This window comes from Colletes latitarsis, chromosome 10 (genome assembly GCF_051014445.1).
Source record: "Colletes latitarsis isolate SP2378_abdomen chromosome 10, iyColLati1, whole genome shotgun sequence".
Classification (NCBI taxonomy): domain Eukaryota; kingdom Metazoa; phylum Arthropoda; class Insecta; order Hymenoptera; family Colletidae; genus Colletes; species Colletes latitarsis.
Genome location: NC_135143.1, coordinates 2,784,730 through 2,809,545, shown reverse-complemented (window position 1 = coordinate 2,809,545; position 24,816 = coordinate 2,784,730). Strand labels below are relative to the sequence as shown.

Here is a 24,816-nt window from a genome sequence, read left to right as displayed (position 1 = left end):
CTGCTGTGACTAATGCGAGAGGGATTTCAATAATTGTAAGCTTAGATCCTACAAGGCTCGGATTTTAGTTTGACATTGATGAGATAAAAACTATTAATAGACTTTCCTTTGCGGTAAATAAAATATTATAGCAATAACTTAACCATTTCTACAAATTTTGACAAATTAGAGCCTAAATTCTTCGTGGGTCTGTTTTTCTGAAAGCTTACTCCGATCCACCGTGACGCGTGCAAAATAAGTAAATACAGTGATCTCTCGTTAATGTTCGCTCGAGTCTGCAACGCGAACATTATGGAGGGAGGTACTAACTCTTATCTCTATTAAGTTTGATCACATTGCAGGCCAAAGTAAGAAACACTGAGAGTGAGTAAAATACAGAGAAATGTTCGACGTTTGTTCATTCTACAAATTCTAAAATCATTCAGAAATTAAAGTACACATGTAATAATATCTTTTAGAGATTGCATGATTCTCGTATGATAGCTCAACTTTTAAATAGTGAAGGTTGATTTGTTAATAACGTTACGCCTTATAACACATTCACCAGGGAACATCAATCTATTCTTTTGTATCACATTTTTTATTGCTTTAACATCAGGTTCTTGTGTACTTCTTTTTTTTTTATTTTTGAACTTCTTTTTTCATGTTTTCAAGAAAGTATGGTTAGTCTATGTATGAAAATTTAATGAACAGGCTTGTAATGTTTACCTCGTCGATGCATTTTCAAGGAATTGGAAGGAAAAAGAAGCAAACATTACCGAGCGACTACTACAGTTGAACTGCGATGTGGAGGAACTGCGTTGAGTCCGAGGTTGCACATTTGGCAACACTTATGTTAGATCAATCGCCATTAAGGGCAAGATAGTAAAACATTAAAAATGCACATGTTCGCCAGAAACGAGGAAGGTTACTGACAATAAGCAACTTCTGCGGCCTCGGTCCCTCATCACCGTAGCTAATTAAATTTATGGATATTGCCTACAGCTGTCTTTCAAAAATAACGTACACCAGACGACCGTATCATAAAACCAGGAGTTCGAAAGACCTTAACAACCTCATTATTTATTTATATGATTCGTTTTATCGTCGCAGACATAATGAAATGCAAAATAGTATTTGTTGAATATTTAGATACGACTAACAAATCATCGATTCTTCACACGACGAAACATTTAATGCAGGGAAGTCGCTTAATTACAAGTAGCTGAATGCTCCCAATGTCCTAAATCAGTGTTACAGGTTGCAAGCTGATTAACGCGAGCGGATTGCTCAGAAATGACGGTTCTCAAGAAACTGGCCGCAATAAATGCAGTGCGTTAATCTTTTCGTCAAAGAAAAGAAGGACGCAAAGGGGTCGAGTGCGCGTTTCGAGCTCGGTTGGAAGTGCGCTCGTGAGAGGTGGTTGCTCTTTAGCGAGAAGAGCAGAGGAAGGATACGAAGAATAAGAACGACCTTCTTAAGGCACGACGACCAAGGAAACGGAACGCACGATGTCATCAGGAAACAGCCTAGGGGTAGGAAATTTTTCCGAGAAAAAGAGACGCCAGTTTCAGCAAGGAGATCCTGAGGTTCCCTTGCGGCCACAAATGAAATCCAAACAGATCAAAAGGTCTCGGGACACGGGAGCAATGATACGAGAGCAACTTCGAAACTGTGAGTAACTCCGTCCTCGGGAAGTTTCAAGTAAAATCTATGAAGGAACATGTAACGTACTACGCATCGCCTTCGCGCCCATTTTGGCGAGCAACATTTATTTTACGCGTGCAAGTTAGATCCAATGGTTCAGCATGAACTCGTATCTCATTCGAATCGCAATAAATCATCGTTCTCAGAGATTTTCTGTTATGTAATGGAAACGAAAGTGGAACGTATGTCGCTTTCGCTCGAGTTTGATTTATCTTAATAAATCGTGGAAATTGAATCAATATTAAGGGAGGTATTGTGGAAGTATGAAGGGAACGATTCTTTTCTCTTCATTTCCTTAAAGTATACATCTTTGAGATGTCTGCAACAGGATTTATTAGAACGCGGGCTTGATTTAAAAAATAAATAAATAATGCTGACAGAGACCAGCGAATTTTTTCTTTCCACGTGAAATCTCGTCCTACGATCAAATCTACGACCCAAGGACACATTAAATTATATCGTGGTCATCGATCGGTACGCGATCTCGCGTAGCCGATCGCTGCCGCGCGTAAAATTAATCACGATGATTTTCTTTTCGTCCAATGCAGCGTATCCTGATGAGAAGATAGCACAGAGCCGACCTACGCTCATTTTTTTCGTTTGGAATCGAGATACCCGTCGGACAAAGCTGCGTTTCACGAGCCTCCCGACCTTTATTTTCTCTCGTGTCCAAGAGATTCGCATTACCGCCATCGACGATCTCCGATGACGCTCGACGATGACGATGATTATATTCTATTCCCGTTCGTGAACCTGACGAAACGGAGTCAATGAACTTCCGACAGCAATTTTTGAAAAATACAAGACGAAAAGGAGGCTGTGTTATCTCGAAGCCCTCAATTATAACGTAATTGAAGGTTTCGACGGCCTCGAGTTAATAGACGAAAGGAGACAAACACGCGATCTATTATATCCTTCTTCATGCTGCCATGAATTATACCCTAATCGGAGTAGCTCCGTAATTTTGTGCGTCATTAACTTTCAACTTTCTGCCCCGAAAAACCTTCCAGTGAAACGAGGAAGAGTCGAAACATTTCAAGCAAACAACGACGAACAGTAGGAACACTGATGATATTTTCCAAGATTTATGTCGCATTTAAAAACACCATAATCTATTTATAATTATCACGTGGGAATCGATTCCACGACTCTCGGCGTTTTTACCGTTTTAACTGCTAGATGAAAATTTTAAAAACTTTGATATAAAAAAAATATCATTTTTCTAAATTTTTTTCTAAATTTTAATGCATCATCGTATTTGTAAATTTTTATTTACAAGCTTACTTAGAATCAATATTACCATTGTTATTTATCACAAAATTAGAATTTTACAACTCTGAAAGAAGTAGTTTGCATGGATTCGACTAGATCCGGAGTCTGCTAGAGAAGGGTTAATTAAAGTTAGTTGCTTTTTTAATATTTAACACGTTCCGTACCAGACCAATTTTCAGTGACTTTCAAATCTTGAAATATGAAGTTCAAACCATAAAAACCCCGAGTGCTGTAACTTACGGTTTTATATCGATCCTGAACAATGCTGGAAAATTTGATCTCGATCGAAGATCTACGTTATACGTGGTCCCCTTATCAGCTCGAGTGCACGTTGCTCGTTAATACGTAGCAAAGGTGAGTCACAGTCGGCTGTTCATTCTTCCGAAGATAAGTCAGAGTGCAAGGGGTTAAATATCGCGCGGTACATGAATGCAATTTCGTTAAAAGAACAATGATTTCCTCGGCGTGCGCAGTCGACATTATCGAGGACGTCCCATCGGTGATCAGCCGTAGAGCGCGGGCACCTCGGGATCGCGTCTTAAGGTCAATTCCCGAGATAATAAATCAGTACACGCGTTAAGCCGATAAATCACAAGGTTCTGCGCCGTTGCAGCCACCTCTCCGCTCGTCTTCGCCGTTGTTCACCAATCTAGCCGCGATTAGGTACGAAGTTTCACAGAAAGATGTACGACGACCGGCGGATACATAATCTACTTTACCACCGCGAGAACCAACCGAGAGATGGAACAGAAAACTTTTTCTCCCGTTGCGCGGCACAGTTTCCTGCGGAGTTCGATACACGCTTTTCCATTTTCTGGACGGAAACGAACACTCTTCGTAAAAGTCTACTTTCCAGATACACGCGGAGGCTGCTCTAACTTGCCCCTAAGTTGAACACAAAAATCCATCCCGAGTGTTTTCCTTTCAGACATCCGAACGCTCAAGCAATGGCAATCATTTACTCACGGTAACTTTAATATTAGGACACTTTGCGATTCTGGCTTCGTCGATTTATAATTTTACATGTATTATATTAACCCCTTGCCACACAATGACGAGTCTGACTTGTTACAAGTTCTTGATGACATGTTTCACAATCATGAGGCTACTTACTCGTCATCAAGTCTTATCTATTAAAATCAACATATTTTTATATTCACGAGGTATTCGTAAAACAAATCTATTCTTTCTTGTGGTCATTTCTTGTACGAACAAATTTAAACAAAATTAAATAGTACACATTTGAAAAATTATTTGAAATTAAATCGTACGTCAAGAGGTTAAAACATTGAGTCTAGTCAACAAACATATCCAAACGTTAAAATATGTAATACACACCGAACCTTTGTACTTTTCTCCGAAACTACAATACCAAGAGGAAAACAAAATTATTATTTAATTTATAAAAATATAACTTTGCATTATTGCTGACGGAGTCAAGTAATCCGAGCTCCGAGATAGAAAAAGATCGATGCCTGTAATGAAAGTGGTTTTCCCCGAAAATATGCAAACCGACGGACTTGATTCGATTGTGTATTAGCGAGAGTTACTCCTAATACCCTGGCACATATATCCGTACAATTTCATTTAGGGCAAGTTGGTTGCATCGAATCGTCCGAGCGAATACATATTCAGGTGTTTCGTAATCAAGCGGTCACGGGGCCAAAACAATCTCGATGCATCGAGATCTCCGAACGGGGGAAAAAGCGCTCATTAAAACCAATTACCCAAAGTTTCGTCGTTAGGGAGCCCGAAAGATGCAACCTGATAAGACGGAAAGATGGAAACTCGTGGTTTCCATGGCTCGGCGGGTCCGTTGTATTTTCTCCTTAATCGTAGCGCGGCGTATTCCTGGTAGAAAATCAAGAAAAGGAGTCTGGAAGACATTGGCGAAGGCGCAACGAACACGACTGATAATGGACAAAGCAAGGAGGCTGCAGACAGAAAGAAGCAGGGGGATATCTCGCGATGCCGGCGAAAGCAGACGATCCGAGGAGTCAAGAAATCAAGGCGGAGGAAGTGGAAAAGCAGAACAAGAAAAAGGAAAAAGCTCAACGAATGGGGAGAGGGGCGGGGTGAGGAAGGGAGAGGGTAGAGTCGTCCGTTTCTCGGTTCCTCTTTCAGGCACGACAAGATGGTGATGTTTGGAAAGCCCGAGGCAACCTGGAGGACTGTAGGAAAGGAGAATTCCTGTGGAAGGGGCAACGAGAAGTTCCAGAAGAGCTACAGGCGGCCAGAGGCCCCGAGAGGAACGACGGGAACTGGCGAAACACCGGAGAAGAGAGACAAAGAGACGGACACTGACAATGAGAAAACGAGCCTGGCAACCGGCAGAAGAAAAGAGGCAGAACGAGACAGAAGAAGCGTAAAAGGAAAGCGAACGAGAGAGACAGGTAGATCGGAAGAGTGGGCGTAGGAGAATACCGACGGCCATCGAAGTGATTGTAAGAGGACCCGAACCCCAAGATGTTCGACGAATTCGTAAGATCATAATATACAAGATGGCTCGGGTAGCGCAAAACACGCATGCAATACTCGACAAAATTAACAAATATTTATCGAACATCCGAATGTTTGATTATTCGAACAGTATCGTCTCAGGAAACGAGAGCACACATTCTGTACATTTCTCGTTTCCAGTTTTCGTATACTTAAAACGAAGGAAAACATTCTGCAGAATAAAAAATCCAACTACGAGGTTCATTCGATACATTATGTCATTCCATAACTAATGTTGCTCCTTATCTTACTTTCAATAAGCCCTCAAATCGCATCTCAGCGACATGTTTACAGAATATTCTTTCGATAGTCTATAACGTGCGTTATAAGCAGTTAGATCGATATTTTTCATCTAAAAAGAAATTTTAAAATGAATGTGAGCGTAAACCACTAGCGGCTCTGTATACTGTATAAACTTTTAGAAAGCTGTACAAGTACAGATACTATTAAAAATATTTGTAGAGCGTATGGCGAACGTGTTTCAAATTCAAGAAAGTGTCGAAGGTGGCTTTCAAAATTCCTAAATGGTGATTTTATTGACAGAAAACGACATTACTTATGGGACGGCATAATATGTAGGTACCTGAAGAGAACTCGCATAAAGGAGATCGAAGCTATGTATTATAAAACTTCCTTGAGATGTTCTTGGAATTTATTTTTACTGGAAAAATACTAGCTATCTTTACGTAGTATTATACAGGGTGTTCGACTACCCCTGGGAAAACTTTTAATGGAAGATTCAAAAGGCCAAAATAGGATGAAAATCAAGAATGCCAATTTGTTGATGGACGCTTCGTTAAAAAGTTATTAACGTTTGAAGTTCTGCCCGTACAGAATTTTTTTCTCGAAAATGCGCAGGAATTGAAGGGTGTGTCTGTTAACCAAAAATGATTGTAATTGACTCCCACAACCGAAAATAATTTTTCCAGAACGATTTGAAATTTTTTTTTTGTCGAAAAATTTAGACATACCCCCCTTGTCGATTTTTCTTAAAAATTCGGGATTAAGAAACAGCTTTTCGAATATTTTTGGAATTTCTACATAATCTTCACGAAAGTACGTGTTGTTTGCATTTTGAAATTTAAAAATCCTCCAATTCGTTCAGGAGTTATGATGTTTCAAAGATTCGCATAAAATTTCGGAGAATCATTTCAGGCCTCAGATTATATTTTCGGTAATGCATTTGTTTCTTGAAAATGCGTAGGAATTCGGGGATATGCCTATTCACTAAAAATGATTGTAATTGACCCCTGCAACTAAAAATAATTTTTCCGTGAATGATTTGAAAATTTTTAATTTAATTGTTTAATAACTTTTTAACGAAGCCTCGATCAACAAATTGATATTCTTGATTTTCGTCTTATTTTGGCCTCTAGAATCACACATTAAAATTTTTCCCAGGGGTGGCCGAACACCCTGTATATTTAGTTAAAGAAGAGTAAGTATAATTATGAATTTAATTTAATTTGATAATATATATTTTATTGAATCGAAATTTTTTAATCGAAAACAAGAGGGAGCGCAAAATTTTGAAAATCAGATTGAAAACGCGATAATTCGATGGTATGTACCTACGGATGCAAATAGATTAACGTGTTACCTAACGGCGTGCAACCAGTTTCTCAACCTTTTCGGTACGGTATGTCTCGAGACACGCCTTTCTTGTTCCTTGTAGTGGCTTTTGCACGAAGTTCCGTCACATGTTAAATACTCGCATCCTCGCATTCATCGTGTGACGAATAATAATAAGTTTTATAGATACTGTCTTTACGCTTAATCTCTAACGATAAATATATCGTGCAGCCTTTATACGCCTCTGCAAATTGTAATATTATATACAACATGACAAAGCGTTGATATTTTGATAAATTTTAAATCATTTAAAATCAGTAGTATTTTGAAGACAGAAACGATATTTAGTTAAAGCGTTCGTGAAAAACCAACAACTACAAAATGCAATACTACATAAAAATATAAGTACATTAGAACATCACTACATGGTATGTTAATTATCATATATACCGTATTAATATTTTATTGATTTATATGACCAACATAAATAGCTATAGCTTTTTATACCATATTAGAAAAGTATACGCCTATATCTCGTTAGACAGGTTTTCGCTATAACTTCCCTTATCATTAATAAATTAATTATTATTATTAGCATTAATTAATTAGTTCGTTATAGCGGGAAGTCGTATAAAGAAGAAACGTGTAACGGGATACGAATGCGCTTATGTAGAATTATATGACTGACTATTTGTATTTCTTATTCACTTTATCTATTTATGTTAAAACTATCAGCAGCGGGGAATATGTAGTACGTATTTCCAATTCTATTTTATCGCATATACATAGTTTCTTTGCGAAAGTAATGCTGTGCAAAACATAATAAAATATAGTAGTATGTCATGGTCGAAAAATAATTGGAAATCAAGTCTGAAAATGCGTTGTAGAACCGAATGAAATTCAGTTGCTGGAAGTATATAAATCATAGCAGAATATCAAGACCTTTAGCGTGCGCCAATACGACGAATGTCGAGTCGCTGTTGCATATTCAAGCATGGGCGTTGAGTGAAATCCGACCGAAGTGGCCACGATTACGTGTCCAATGCACGATCAAGACGTGCCATTGTTTCGTCATTACGTACCAATGGTACAGACCGGACAACTTTCAACCCCCGTTATAGCTGGTCAAGCCAAAATATGAGTCGACATTTTGTACATGAGGAAACGGTTTCGGTCGTTTTAACGTCGGCCAAAACACGCTCCCATCTTTTACGTATTTGTCATCTTAAACTCGTAACGCGCCTCGAGACTCCTCGTGGGACTGCTCAAGTTTCAAAACCGACAACGTGCGTGGAAATCCAACAAGAAGGGCCAAGATCGTATGTGCCCTCGTGTGTAACGTTACACCGAATGATCGAAATAAAGTGTCCGAAACAGGAGTCAATGGATGGCTGGCACAACGATGTTTTGAAACGATCGAACTCTCGCAAAAGATCGGCTTGAAAAACAAAAAGCCGAGCTGCCAGAAGAACGGAGATGAAAGAAAGCAGAGATGTATGTATTTGGAAGATGAATTCCAATGACTGGCGGGACGAGGGATAAAAAAGGAGATCTGAGGTCGAGAGAAGGTTCCGTAGCCTGACAAGAGAGGTTCAACTGGTCCCCAAGAGAGAAGTGGAAAAAAGAAGGCAGAGGAAACGGGAGTCCTAAACAGTCGAACAGGTTGAGGTCAGGTCACAAGGTATCTTGGGTCCGGTCTTTCGGGCGGTCTCCTTTGGTATTTGCGGAGCATGCGAGGGAATATTAAAACGAGCCGGAGTAATTCTCTGTGGAATTCGTCGGCTGTCTAATTAAACTTTCCCGTTTCGATCGATAAAGAAAAATGAAGAAAACAATGCCATCGGACGACAGAGCGCGGCGAATCGACGCGACCTCGCCGCGCGCAAAGCGTGCATTTAAACGTCCGTTGCATCATTATCGGCGGACACGAGAACCGTCTTTCATAACTGACGCGAGTCAGGCGAGAAAAGGGAACCGCTTTCCCCCGTCAAGGGAAACGGCGAAGCGTTCGTCTTCTCATTATCAGCGAAACTTGGATACATATTTTATGAAAGTACAGAGGTGAGCCTCGGAATCGTGACGAGGAGAAAGATACCGCCACGGCCGAAGCGAGAATCAAGCGACAGAACGAAAGAGCAACGAAGAGGGGAAAAAGGTGGAGAAAGGATTAACACCGTAATAAGGAACAAAGAGCGAGAGAGGAAGCGGGATCTTGAAGCAGTAAAAGAGACAGAGAGAGAATAGGTTCCTGTGGGAAAAAGAGAGAGAGAGAGAGAGTGAGAGAGGAACGTACGAGATGGATGCATTCGAAAGGACTGGCCGGGAGAAAGGGGGCCGGAGAAGAGGATCGCAGAGGTGAGGCCCCCTCTGCCCGAGATAACTGAGGACACCGAGGCCCCGTGGGACTGGCGAGCTACGAGTTTGTTCCTTCTCGTCTCTCTCACGGATACGAAACCGAGAATCTAGGACTCGGCGTGTATACGCGGCATGTACGTATACATATAGCCTCGGCTATGGTCGAGAGGCATGCACGTCGTGCACGAGGCATGCTCCTCTCGTTCTTCCTCGTGCACCACGTTTTCTATAAGGGCGCCGTGCCCAGTTGCATCATTGTGGTGCAAGCTAGGCGGTACAGGTCGTTTCATCTGTACTTTAAACGAGACGCGTTGTTCTCCCTAACGATTTGTGTACCTTTCATCGTACCACGTTATGTTTATGTTCTACACGCTCTCCGTAATAGCTCATTGTTTGTATACAATGATAGCAAGGATATGGATATTACCTTAACCATAGACAGACGGGAGGGATAAAGTTCATTTTTAACGGGAACAATCGCGGATAAAACAATTCTTGTCTGCCTATGTTTCCGAATCGAAGAACAATCGTATCTACAAATGTGTATTTCAAAACATGGCCTTTTAACGTTTCGAGCGAAACTCTGTACGTGAATCTAAATCTACGTGCAAAACTTCATAATTAAACAATATAATAAGTTCCTTCTTAGACTGGCAAATCGTAATATATTAGGTTTTCAAACTTGCACGCTTTGCGTTGCTCTTGTAACTGATCACTATGGTAACAAACAAACATTTCTGGATGTGTTACTGTTGGTTGATGAAATAATAATTTACGAAATCACAATTATATATTCACAAGACTTTATATACAGAATAATACACAAAACTGTACAAAGAGATCGACAACGTGCACAGCACTTTTATAAAGCCTAGATGGCACCAACACAATGTCTATTGTATGATAACAGTTGTCGCGATTAGCTCCATACTCGAATTTCCATATTATCAATTTGATTTTAGACCTAAACCTTCAGTAAATTTATAATAACAGTAACTTGGTCAATACATCTGCGGTCATCTCATTTGTACTCAGATGATACACTTTTACAATCAAGGAATCAATCAAAAATGATTTTTGACATCAATGTGTTTAGTTCGACTGTATGGTATACTATGATTTGCCCATGTATGAGCCGATTGATTGTCATTGTAGATATCAATACAAATATCTTTGCCTGTTAATTCTAATAGTAAATTTTTTAAGAACTTCGCTTCTTTACAGTTACTTAACTAACATGACTTCACAGGCTTTACTAAGTACGTTTGTTTTGATAGAAATTAAGTGGAAAAATGGAGAATCAAAAAATTCACTATCGTCACGCAATGTCCGTATGAAAAAAGTTATTGGACTTCAACTGGAACGTTCTACCTCGCCTACTGTATTCTTTCGATCCTGCCCCATCTGATTTCAATCTGTTTCTTTCATTAAAAAATTTTCTTCGTGACAAAACATTCGGATCCTTCGTAGAGCTTAAAAATCACCTGGATTTATTTTTCAGAACTAAAGGACCTTCTTTTTGAAGGTATTATGCAGTTACCCGGAAGATGAGTCAAAGTCGTAGAACAAAAGGGTGCATATTTGATTCGATAAAGTTGTACATTAAACAAAATATTGTGTTTTGAATTCATGTACAAGATTTGAAACGAACTTTCCAAGCAACCGAATAGAATCGACTAATAAAAAACGAAGTATTTTTGGATCTATTCATCTTCGATTAACTTTCGAAACTACGAGCGTAAACCAGATGTACTGTAAGGGGAAAATATTCTGGAAAAAATTGCAAGTCGTATCGTAACTAGCATTTTAATAAACTTTTGCAAATCTACGTCACCTATCAGGAGTAACAAGATAAAAACATAATCGTAAATCTCACTTGCGTCGATAAAGTAGAGCAGGTAATCGATCGCCATCTGCTGGATCATTTATTAATTTTAGATCAGTCTGTAATGTAATGTAACACGTGTCGTACCGCTAATTCTTTTTCTCATTACTTGTTATAAATAAAACGTATATAATTAAAATAATACACTGTGCAGTAAAAACCTCAACATTGCCCATGCTCATGCTGCCATGTAATACATAACCCGTAATTGATCTTTTTATTTCCCTGAAATAGATCGTATTTACACAATTCACCTTGCACGGTACTCGATTTACGCGAAAAGCTCCGGTATGAATTAACTGTGTAAATCAAGAACTTACTGTATAGCGAAAACAAAAGGAATACCCGTATTCCATTAGCTATTACGTAAGAACACGATGTTCGAACGGATCTCCTTCTCCTCAAACAAACCTCAGCGACCGGGCTGTGAGAATAGCCACAGGACCCCGCGAAGCCCCGAGAAACAATTTACGAGTGGAACCCTCTGAACAAATACATCGAGTAATCCGACCAGCCCTCCTGTTATTTCAGGTACCCTCTGACCCCAAATGACCCTGGCCATATTTTTTCTCGATCGATCGGATTATCGCGAGCCGTATTTCAAAAGGATTTTCGCGATCCGCGTTTCTTCTTCCCCCACGGTCCTTGTATTTTTTTTTTCTGTCCGTTGTCAAATAAAATGCAGAGAAACGAAGAGCCACGATTAAGCAGCTACCGTCGACTATAGCAAAACGGCGGTACACTTTCGTTAAGGACGCCGCAACACAGCGGTCTTTTCCGATGCAACCGAGGGCTACGAAAGAAAGTAAAAAGGACGAGCCTACGCGCCGACCTCGTTCTCCTCCGCCTATCCTTCCTCATATTCTCCGGCGAAATTGCCCAGGGTAGCCGACGGAAGGCCCAACTATAGACTTTTTGAGGTTAACCGCATCGCAGTACGGCTTTTAATGGTCAAAGCCACGAAAGCTGCTCGTATTTTAAGCCCCGCTCATCGCGATCCGGGGTAAATTCTTTCATCGTCGATTAACTTCAAAAACAGAACACCGCGCGACCGCTAACGAACCCCGTGTAATTATAAATTTCTTTTAGACCCGCGAGAACACCCCGTCAAACGAGCACGAGCATTTCCTGAAATGGTTTACAAGCGGATGGGATGCAATGGATGACAAGAATTTCCACGAAGCAACGCGCACCGTGCTTTTTTTCCACACACATGTATACGAGCTGCACGACATACACACATTGGAAACAGTCGTGCTCGAGTATTGATCAGAAGTCGACGATATTCGAGCGTTGTATCAACAGTAATTGAATTTCAGCGTTGCACGCTGTCAATCAATTATATTCGGAAACGAAAAAAAAAGAAATATACGCCGGGGTGCAGTATTCGCTAAATATATAATCTGATGAGCGCGGTCGCGCAAACAGTGCCTGCTATTTGTCGTCATTCATTTTCAAAGTAATTGCACCGTTAACCAAAAATGAATTCTCGCGCAGTCATGTTCCGAGCTACACTGGATTTTCTTTCAACAAAAATCACAAAAAAATTGTTAAAAATAACTGAAAATCGAGAAGGCAGTACGCGATCTACGTTAATATGTTCGAAATAAACAGACACGTGAGATGTATTGTCCTGAGACAAATGTATCTACCATGTATGTTTGTATATATATATATGTACGTATGTATGTATGTATGTATGTATGTATGAAGAGGCCAAAATAGAATGAAAATTAAGAATACCAATTTGTTGATTGAGGCTACCTTAACAAGTTATTAACGTTTAAAGTTGCGCCTGTAGAATGGCAATCTGCGAACAGCTGCATGCATGCGACAGTGGTTCTCACTCAGCATGAGAAACTCTACTTACTGACGTATCGACAGCCTTACAGTTTTCTCAGTGAGAAACATTATCACGCGTACGCAGTTGTTCGCGGATTACCATTCTACACGCGGAATATTAAACGTTAATAACATTGTAACGAAGCCTCAATCAATAAATTGGTATTCTTGATTTTTGTCTTATTTTGGTCTCTAGAATCTCCCATTAAAATTTTTCCCAGAGGTGGCCGAACATCCTGTATAAATATGGTCCGCGCTGTGAGGAATGTTCTAGAAGTAAAGTGTGAGCCGTTGTCAAAGTAATAAAGTAATCTGTAATACATAATCCGTTAGTCGTCGAAAATAAAAACCCTAATATAAAATTAACAAAACCATTGGCTCCGAAGAAATCTTACCATGAAAAATTCACTCTGCCTGCGAAGCGTTTAAATGGAACGACGCGACTAATCAAGAATACCCATAACTGTAACTCATAAATATTTAGAAATGTAAATAATTGGAAATCGAGTAACTACCACGCGAATACCGAGTAATGCACGGTACTTTCAAAGACGTTGCAAACATTAAATTACACGGGTAATTCTCGCGTGGTGCGTATCGGGATGGTCACCGTAAGTAATGATATGTGTTCATGATCCATAAAATCGTAATACTGTGCTGAACCATGCGCGGTTAAGCGTAACATAGAATTTTCCCGTAACAACGATACCTATATGTACAATATGTACATGGTCGTGCACACGCGTCACTATCCATAATCACGGGAAAGTATCGACGATCGGGAAGTCGCGGAAGAAAGAAATGAAAATAGTTTGTAACGAAAGGCGGTGACGTAATTAACAGGATCAACTACGAGGCACTAAGGTCGAGAACGAATTACGAATCCGCAACATGTGCACACAATGAGATTGGAGGCAGTCACACAGTGGCTAATTTCATAAATCTAGGTGGACAAAGTGAAAATATTAATGTTATCGAAACAGCCCTCAATCCTATAAATTTATTTCATATACGGGGTGTCCGGCCATCCCCTGGGTAAAATTTTAATGGGAGATTCTAGAGGCCAACATAAGGCGAAAATGAAGAATACCAATTTGTTCATCGATGCTTCGTTAAACAGTTATTAACGTGTAAAGCTCCGCCTGTAGAACGGCAATCTGCGCACAGTTGCTAGTGGTTCTCACTCAGAAAACTGTAAGGCTGTCGATACGTCACTAAGTAGAGTTTTTCATACTGAGTGAGAACCACTATTGCCCGTACGCAGCTGTATGCAGGTTGCCTATCTACAGGCAGAACTTTAAACGTTAATAACTTTTTAACGAAGCCTCGATCAACAAATTGGTATTCTTGATTTTCGTCTTATTTTGTCCTCCAGAATCTCCCATTGAAATTTTTCCCACGGGTGACCTAACACACTGTATACTCTAATATACCTAACTTCATGAAAATCGTTTTGGTTGGTAGGTAAAATAACACTGTGTTCATTCATACTATGCGGACAGTTTTTTATGCCGATAGGTTATTTAAGCCGAAAGCTATTATACATTTATCAAATATTAAATATCTTTTGCATTCTGTAATAACTTTTGCTATGGTTAATAGAAAAGGCAGTATCTAGTTAGTTATACGTTTATTAGTTTGTATTTATTACATCAGTACATGCTATTAAAGGAGATATCTTTATCATGCTAGAAGATTCTGTAAATGTTTAATTTAATTAAGTGTACAATTTGATTTCCGTTTTATTCTGTCATAATTCTTTGATTACTTTATGGAACATATATTGATGTACTAATCTGGCCAAAATTTGGTTGCCCCGACCTGCCCCTGTAGTTTTTAGATGTATTTTCAAGAAGCTCTGTCATAACTCGTAGTACATATGACTCAGCAAAAGAGAAAATTCTGACAAGAATACGAAACTGTATTCATACATTGTTAATTATTTTGATGTCGAAAATTCTGAAGAAAAAATATTGAAAATTGTTAGAAATAAAATTATAAATTTTTGTTATAAACTTTCTGAAAGGTGGACAAGATGTAACCACACAAAAGAGAGGTTCTTGAATAGCAATTCCGAAGACGAATAGATGTTTAAGTAATTTCATGCATTGTAGTTATTTTACTATCATCATCGTCATCATCATCCCCATAATAGTAATAATTATTATTATTAATATCATCATCATTATCATTATTATTATTATAATATTACGATGCGTTTATATTATCGTTAAAAACCGTCAATATGTATGAAAAAACAGATAGCGACAAAAAATTCATGATTATTATTATTATTATTATTATTATTATTATTATTCTTGTTGTTATTATTATTATACAAGGTGTTCGGCCACCCCTGGGAAAAAATTGTAATGGGAGATTCTAGAGGCCAAAATAAGACGAAAATCAAGATTGCCAATTTGTTGATGGAGGCTACGTTAAGAAGTTCTTAACGTTTAAAATTCCGCCCGTACTGAATTTTTTTCTCGAAAATGCGCAGGAATTCAAGGATATGTCTGTTAATCAAAAATGATTGTAATTAATCCCCGCAACCGAAAATAATTTTTCCAAAACGGTTTAAAATTTTTTCTTCCCCCGAAAAATTTAGACACCTACCTTGTCGATTTTTCTTAAAAATTTGTTTTTCATTTTTAATAAATTTGTATGACGCTCTACAGAAAAGTTGCCTAATACTTTTTTGTAAGTACCCATGAGCTCTTCTTCAGAAAAAAATTTCAATGAGATACCTTTACTATTGTAAGAACTATGGCCGTTTGAAAATTGGACCATTTTTATAGAGGTTTTTCTCACTTTACGAGGTCAAGGAATAACTTTTCGAATATTTTCGGGATTTCCACATATTCTCCACCAAAATACGCGTTGTTTGCATTTTAAAACATTAAATTCGTCCAATCCGTTCAGGAGTTATGATGTTTCAAAGATTCACATGAAATTTCAGACCTCAGATTATATTTTCGATAAGGAATTGTTTTCTCGAAAGTGGGTAGGATTTCGGTGGTATGTCTATTGACCAAAAATAATTATAATTAACCCCTGCAACCAAAAATAATTTTTTTAAAACGATTTTAAATTTTTTAATTTTGTCGAAACATTTCAGCACCTACCCGAATTTTTTTCTGGAAAGTAGGTAGGATTTCGGGAGTATATGTATTCACCAAAAATGATTGTAATTGACCCCCGCAACCAAAAATAATTTTTTCAGAATGATTTGAAATTTTTTAATTTAATTGTTTAATAACTTGTTAACGAAGCCTCAGTCAAGAAATTGATATTCTTGATTTTCGTCTTATTTTGGCCTCTAGAATCTCCCATTAAAATTTTTCCCTGTGGTGGCAGAACACCCTGTATTACGATGCGTTTATATTATCGTTAAAAACCCATAAATATGTATAAAAAACAGATAGTGACAAAAAATTCATGATTATTATTATTTTTATTATCATCATCATCATCATCATCATTATTATGTTACGATCCGTTTATATTTTCGTTAAAAAAACGATAAATATGTATAAAAAAACAAATAGTGACAAAAAATTCATGAACATGTTTCTTAAGAAATTTGTTCATCTAGATCGTTTAAATTGCCCAATGTGAGTCGTGGCGAAACGACTCCGAATTTGTCTTTTTCCTGGCCAGGACTAAAATCTGTCATTCCAACGGACTGTTGACTGATAATACACAGCAAGCACGAATGAACGAAAACAAAGAGTCCAGAAGTGTATGTAGACAAACGTTTAAAGAAGAACCATTCTATCCGAGATCTGTTTGTTTCTTACAGTGCGCGACGAAGGCAGAACAGGAAGCGAACCTGGCCTGTTATCAGGCCTACAATGAATCACGATATGATATTATACGTTATCACGATGTTGACTCGATCTCAGAGGACAAAAAGTTTCCCTTTCTGTCCCGCATCGTCTTCTTTCTTCCACAATTTTTCAACGCCGAGTTTCATTTTATCTCATTTTGCGAATACAGTAACGTGAATGATTCTTAATATGAACATCGCTCCGGGTTTGACATGTTTATCTTTCTTATAACGAAGGCGAAATTCGACACCAATAGATGTTTATACACAGCGATATCGTTGAGTTTTAAAGTCACCCTTATCCTTTGCCGACGGCCGTAGTCGACAACCGAAGAAAAGGACAGCGAATGAGAAAAAAGTCATTGTCTTTTATACAAATCGTTGTCAGTATCTCAGCTGGTATCGGTTTTTAAATGTCGTCTTTCACACTTTACTGGTTCCAAGGGAGATAGAAATGTTCAACTTACGAATCACGTCTGAGGTTCATTCTAAGAATCATTACTGTAAATACAGGGTGTCCCATGACTGGTGGTACAAACGAATATGGGGTAATTCTACGTAGAAAATTGAATCGAAAGTGTAGAATAAAATTTTTTCATATGACTTTATTTTCGAAAAAAATAAGTTTGAAAATTTGTCGAGTACGAGTGCACTTGTACCAGCTTCAGCTCGACGGATTTCATTGTAAATCACCTCCATTCTTATTCATAAACATTGTCAATAGACGGATAGATGAACAGATTTCCTGAATTCATCTAATTTATGAACTGTTGGAAGTGATGTCCACGTTGTTGCAAACATAACTGTGCTCTTCTTATTACATTGCATGCGATGTGTTGTTGTGAGATTTTAATTGTTTAAACGCTATAATAATTTTTTGTTTTAATTGATCAACGCTCGATATGTCATCACGGTACACAATCACTGAAGCTAAATCAAGTACTCGCGTATTCGACAAATTTACAAACTTATGTTTTTCGAAAATGAAGAGTCATATGAAAAAATTATATGATATATTTTCGATTCAATTTTTTTACGTAGAATCACCCCCTACTCGCTTATACCACCAGTTACGGGACACCCTGTATAATGATTCACGATTGATAAGCATAACTGGAAAGTCAAAGAGAAGTAACCCGAAGGGCACGAATACGCGGGAAAGAAAAGAATTAATGGAATGTGACTCACCTAACCGGCAACGTTGTAACGCCGAAGAGAAATTGGTTTGACAACGATGAAGTCACAATTTTGGACGACGGGGTCAGGGGGTAGGGGGGGCAAAATAAGTCTCACACGCCCCCCCAATGTCGTTTTGGACCCCCCGTCCTCGATGATACTCGTTCGCAACGTGCTCCGTTCAGAGCACACGCACTCTCTCGCCACGCACCACGGTCCACTCACAGTTGCCGCTAATTCTCTATCCTTCACCACTCTTCCCTTTCCTGGATCTTCTTTCTCTTTATTATTTCGCTCTCGCTCGACTCCTCCTTATTTTCTTCGTCTCCTTCTTCTTAGCGAGATTTACCTCTTCGCTTTTCTCTCAACGGTTTAATCGATAGACACTCGCGAGAGTCTGTTAATCGGTTACACTGAGAACGAGCACTGGTCATCAGGGGTCGAAGAAACGTGCGACGAAGAACGATAACATCGTTCGTGACCCTCCCGCGATAGGATACGTTTATCCCCACTCTCGATCACGCAACGCCGGTTGTCACTCTATCCTTTGCACACTGCGAATAACGCGACAGTACGCGTAACCCTTTCCGCGCGTTGTTCTATCTGTCCTATCTATCTCTATCTACCTATCTACCTATCTATCCATCTAGCTATCTCGCTCCCTCTCGCGTCCTCGGTGCTCTCAGACGCGCAGAATCATCGTACACGCCTGTTCGATTCCTCCGTATATACTTGGTACGCGTCTTCCACGGGTTTGCGTACGCGCGGCTAGCGAAGTGGTTCTAACCGCTGTCGTGGTACTATGACTGATCCTTCTTTTGCCGTTACGAAGTGGAAACAGGCTCGTCGATCCGGAAGGGAGAGATGACTGCTGAGTTCCGGCACGAGGTCGGCCTATCGTTGTACGTACCTAAAAACCATTTACGATCGATCAGAGGCTTCCACGATACACCACCGACGATCGACGAGTTGTAAACTGAATCGAGAGGTGGAAGGAGAGAGAGAGGGATTGCCTAACGTGCCTCGAAACTACGGAGAGCCAGTATGGCGCCGTTCTTCGTTTATCTCTTTCTCTAACCCCTTTCACTCTTCCACGCACACACACAGACACTCTTTTCTCTTCTTTCTTTCCTTTTCGTCCGTCCGTTTCTTTCTCTTTCCCCCTATTTTCTTCGCTCGCTTCTTCGCACTATCTCTTTCTCCGTTACCGTTCACGCATCTGTGCCTCGTCTCTCACTCTCGCGAGCTCCCTTCCTCCGACCTCGCGATTTCGAGTTAACCACGCGCATACGTTCGACACTCGACTGTCACTCCGCGCACGAGATTCTCGATTTACCTGAAACGAGATACCGTCAACGATTACGGCACCGACCGATTCAAAATTCCACTGTCGCCGTCGAGACACCGAGTTTTCAAAAAGACAAATACACTGTCGAAGACAGACAAATTCACTGCTGGTAAAACATTCCGTTGTCCCGTTCTGTTTTACTCGTATTCTTAACAGGTGAATGAAAAAACGATACACTCGGACGTACGAACAACAAACCGCCGCGAGACGACACACGATACACTTCGAACGAAAAGTCGGGAAAGAGACAGAGACGAACAGATAGAAAACATAGCTCTTGCGACACAAAACACACTGGACATACTCTGATCGACGCGCGCTTACCACTATTTCCTTCGCCGTTTTATTTTCTTTCGCGTAGCCGTCTCTTCGATAGCCAAGACGCGACGAGAATCACTCACGAGAAAAGTCACCGAAGGAGCCACAGCCCATAAACAGCACCACCGTCCGTCGTGTCAGGGCGCTCCGGTTCGTCGCCACTGCCGGCGTGCATACCCGGTGGTTCTTCACCGCCTCGGCGCTAAAATGGCGATCGAAGTGACAGCTCTCGCCTCCTCCTCGCCGGGTTCGGTCGAGCAGCCGCTCTTTCGGCTGTAGTAGCACGCATCGACTATACTTTCTCTCTTTCTCTTCCACTCTCCCTATTCTTTAGTTTTCATTCGCCTGAATCTCTCTACGTTTACTCTTTCCATCCTTCTATCTTTACTCTCTCTCTCTCCCCCCCCCCTCTTTCTCTCTCTCTCTCTTTCTCTCTCTATCATACACACATACACACTCTCATAACACGCGGCACAAGAGGATAAGGAGCTGTTTAGTTCTTTTTGGACAATGAAATGGAGCACGGTATGGGCCGATTCGATGCGTACCACGCGAAACTGACGAATACTCGTAGACGCACAGACACCGAGAAGCTTTCCGATGGCGGCTCGAAATCTCAGTCCCGGACGACGCCTACACCACCACCACGTACCACCTTAATAGCTGTGCTTGCCCGGACTCACGGGACTCGACTGGGCTCCGCCAGGCCACGATATCCCCGCCGCACTTGCGCCAACCGGCTATTGCTCCTACCCTTCGCGAGGATATACTAACCGTTCCTCGTTCTTACGCCCACCCCCAGCGCAGTTCTATTACCCGTGCAGACTAACTGAACCCCTGCGGAGCTCCCACGCCCGCGAAACAGCCAATGCTGGAGCCTCTTGCCAGGACCGTCCAACCATTTACATGGGCGTCAAACCGGTGAATACATTTCACGTTCGTTAATAAATGTTACGCTTCACAGCAAATATCGAAAAAAACACCCGTATTTTATTTATTATCGTTTAGGTCGTCGATACCGATGCGAAAAAAAGTATATTTCCGTACGATAAAGATCAATTGTTAAAATTTGATTGATATCTAACCCTATAAAACGAATATCTCAATTTTATAGCAATTCTGGAATATTACTAAAAATATTTACGAATTCTTTAATTAAAGACTTACAATTATGTAAAATCAAATGTATTCGATAATGACGGACGAAAAGTACTCGTAAACCAAGGGTTCTAATCTGTGTATATACGGGCCTAGCTATCGCCCCGTTGAGTCGTGTTGTGACTGGGTAAACGAACGAAATACTCTAATGGTCTACGTTTGTCTGTTTCCACTTGTCGGTTCTTCGCAACCCATGAAACAAATGCCCGATAATATTTTAAGCTTTATTCTTCTAAATGTCATGCTATCTTAAGAAATACTAGAGCTAATTGATACACGCGTAAATCTGTATAGGTTTGTCCGTAATAATGAAAAGAATAAAACAAAAAAAACAATCATATATGAATATATACATGTTTTCTACCATGATCCTCATGAGTAAAAAATGTGACAGAAACGTGGAACGAAACTGAACTAGAGAGAGAGAGAGAGAGGAGAGTATCTGATACACGTGGAAAGGGAATCGTGTTGATCGTTTGACAAAAGTTGTTTGGAATTCCAAACATTTTATATTATAGGACGCGTCATGTATTTTCAATATTACTTAAATTACTTAATTTGGTCATCTGGCAAATGTACCTCTTTTGACAATAGAACAGAACAAATTACAAAGGATCAGTTACAAAATCAGAACAGTTACAGATACATAGACCATAAGAGTTACAGTTACAAAGGACTAGATTTGCAAGAACCCTTACGAACCATTGTTACAATTCCTGTTATATAACACGTTATATTTTTGTACATATATATTTGTTAATAAATAAACGTGATTGTAAATAGTTATTATATCTATTTGCTACATAAATCGGCTCTACGAACTTTCTGGGAGCCAACAAAGGTATTCGCGAGTATAAGATTCTCCTATGCGGTATTGGTCGTTCAAATTTTTCTGCGTCTCTTTGATGTTACCGGCTTTGCTCCTCGACCGGCTCGTATCCGTCTCACGGACATCGGTCACGTCACGTAAAGGACCCACCTTAGCGTTGATTTCTCGTCGCGGGAGACCGTTCAACGACTATCAACGACGCAATTAAACCAGGAAGTCTGATCCTTAAAATATACTGTCGACGAGTGAAACGTATACTTCGCCGAACCAAGGTCGCATGATATGCATAATTAATTATTTTACAATAGAACTTAACGATTTAATGTGAACATAACATTGCAAACTTATTATCGTTTATTTTTCGTGTTATTTGTGGCGACACACAGTGGGCAATTTAAACGATCTAGATAGACAAATTTCTTAAGAAACATGTTCATGAATTTTTGGTCACTATTTGTTTTTTATACATATTTATGGTTTTTTTGACGATAATATGAACGCATCGTAATATAATAATAACAATAATAATAATAATAATAATCATGAATTTTTTGTTGCTATCTATTTTTTATACATATTTACGGTTTTCGTAACGATAATATAAACACATCGTAATATTATAATAATAATAATGATAATGACGATGATATTAATAATAATAATTATTACTATTATGGTGATGATGATGACGATAGTAAAATAACTACAATGCATGAAATTACTTAAACATCTATTCGTCTTCGGAATTGCTATTCAAGAACCTCTCTTTTGTGTGGTTACATCTTGTCCACCTTTCAGAAAGTTTATAACAAAAATTTATAATTTTATTTCTAACAATTTTCAATATTTTTTCTTCAGCATTTTCGACATCAAAATAATTAACAATGTATGAATACAGTTTCGTATTCTTGTCAGAATTTTCTCTTTCGCTGAGCCATATGTACTACGAGTTATGACATAGCTTCTTGAAAATACATCTAAAAACTACAGGGGCAGGTCGGGGCAACCAAATTTTGGACAGATTAGTACATCAATATATGTTCCATAAAGTAATCAAAGAATTATGACAGAATAAAACGGAAATCAAATTGTACACTTAATTAAATTAAACATTTACAGAATCTTCTAGCATGATAAAGATATCTCCTTTAATAGCATGTACTGATGTAATAAATACAAACTAATAAACGTATAACTAACTAGATACTGCCTTTTCTATTAACCATAGCAAAAGTTATCACAGAACGCAAAAGATATTTAATATTTGATAAATGTATAATAGCTTTCGGCTTAAATAACCTATCGGCATAAAAAACTGTCCGCATAATATGAATGAACACAGTGTTATTTTTCCTACCAACCAAAACGATTTTCATGAAATTAGGCATGTTACAGTATACAGAGTGTTCGATCACCCCAGGGAAAAATTTTATTGAGAGATTCTAGAGGCCAAAATAAGACGAAAATCAAGAATATCAATTTGTTGATCGAGGCTTCGTTAAAAAGTTATTAAACAATTAAATTAAAAATTTTCAAATCATTCACGGAAAAATTATTTTTAGTTGCAGGGGTCAATTACAATCATTTTTAGTGAATAGACATATCCCCGAATTTCTACGCATTTTCAAGAAACAAATGCATTACCGAAAATATAATCTAAGGCCTGATGATTCTCCGAAAGCGAATCTGTGAAACATCATAACTCCTGAACGGATTGGAGGATTTTAATGTTTCGAAAGACAAACAATGCGGATTTTGGTATAGAATATGTAGAAATTCTAAAAATATTTGAAAAGTTGTTCTTTGACCCCGCAAAGTGACGAAAACCCCATAAAAATGATGCAATTTTCAAACGTCCATAACTCCTACAATAGTGAATATATTTTAATGAAATATTTTTCTGAAGTAGAGCTTGTGGGTACTTACAAAAAAGTATTAGACAACTTCTCTATGAGGTGTCAAACAAAATTATTAAAAATGAAAAACGAATTTTTAAAAAAATCGACAAGAGGTGCCTAAATTTTTCGGCGGAAAAAAGAAATTTCAAACCGTTACGAAAAAATTATTTTCGGATGCGGGGGTCAATTACAATCATTTTTGGTCATTACACTTACCCCCGAAATCCTACGCTTTTTCGAGAAAAAAATTCGAATAGGTTGACAAATTTTTCGGCAAAATTAAAATATTTCAAATCATTCTGGAAAAATTACTTTTGGTTATGGGGGTCAATTACAATCATGTTTTGTGAATATACATACCCGCGAAATCCTACGTACTTTCGAGAAAAAAATTCTTTACCGAAAATATACTGTGTGGCCGGAAATGTTTCTATAACATTTTAAAGAAGCCTCAACCAACAAATTAGTATCCTTGATTTTCGTCTTATTTTGGCTTCTAGAATCTCCCATTAAAATTTTTCCCAGGGGTGACCGAAACCCTGTATATAAAATAAAATAAGATTTGGGACTGTTTCGATAACATTCATATTTCCATTTTGTCCATCTAGATCTATGAAATTAGCCACTGTGCGACATGACATTCTCACGCAAAAAAGTATTTTACAAACGAGACAATTTTACTAAACGTTCGATCAAAAGAGGCGCACAAATAATCGAAAAGACAAATGAAACGATATCTATTTAAAATGTTATCCTACAGAGTGGTGATAATTGCGATAAACGATAGACATAGTTTTCGATTTTATGCTTATAGCCACGTTTAACTCGATTCCGATACCACCGACAGCCGGAGATCAAAGTTCGATCCCGTCGATTTTGGGGCGTCCAATCGGTACGTAAAATATCAAGCCGTGCGAACCGTAATTGAATCTGTAACGGCAACCAAATCAACGCGACAGCCAATCATTACATTATACGAATCACTCGGTGGTGATCGACATTCGTTAGTCAATCGTTCGTATAATTGTTGGATTACAGTTCCCGGTTAAGCTGCAGCTTTGTAGTTGAAAGCACCAGATAAACGCACCGCGCTAACGGGCGAGATGCAACGGCATGTTGAAATGAAAGAAATACGATCGTTATTCGCTA

The 24,816-nt window shown here is 38.9% G+C and overlaps 1 protein-coding gene across 1 annotated transcript in view; it reads right to left on the bottom strand.

The window, feature by feature from the left end:
• The window catches only part of Plexa (plexin A), an 809,603-nt gene extending 788,994 nt beyond the window's left edge, over positions 1-20,609 (bottom strand). The window contains exons 1-2 of the mRNA XM_076773739.1: positions 20,331-20,609; positions 18,129-19,026 (exon numbers count right to left, since the gene is read on the bottom strand). The gene's annotated coding sequence lies outside the window, so the exon portion shown is untranslated. The remainder of the gene's footprint in view (positions 1-18,128; positions 19,027-20,330) is intronic.
• Positions 20,610-24,816: the final 4,207 nt, after the last annotated feature.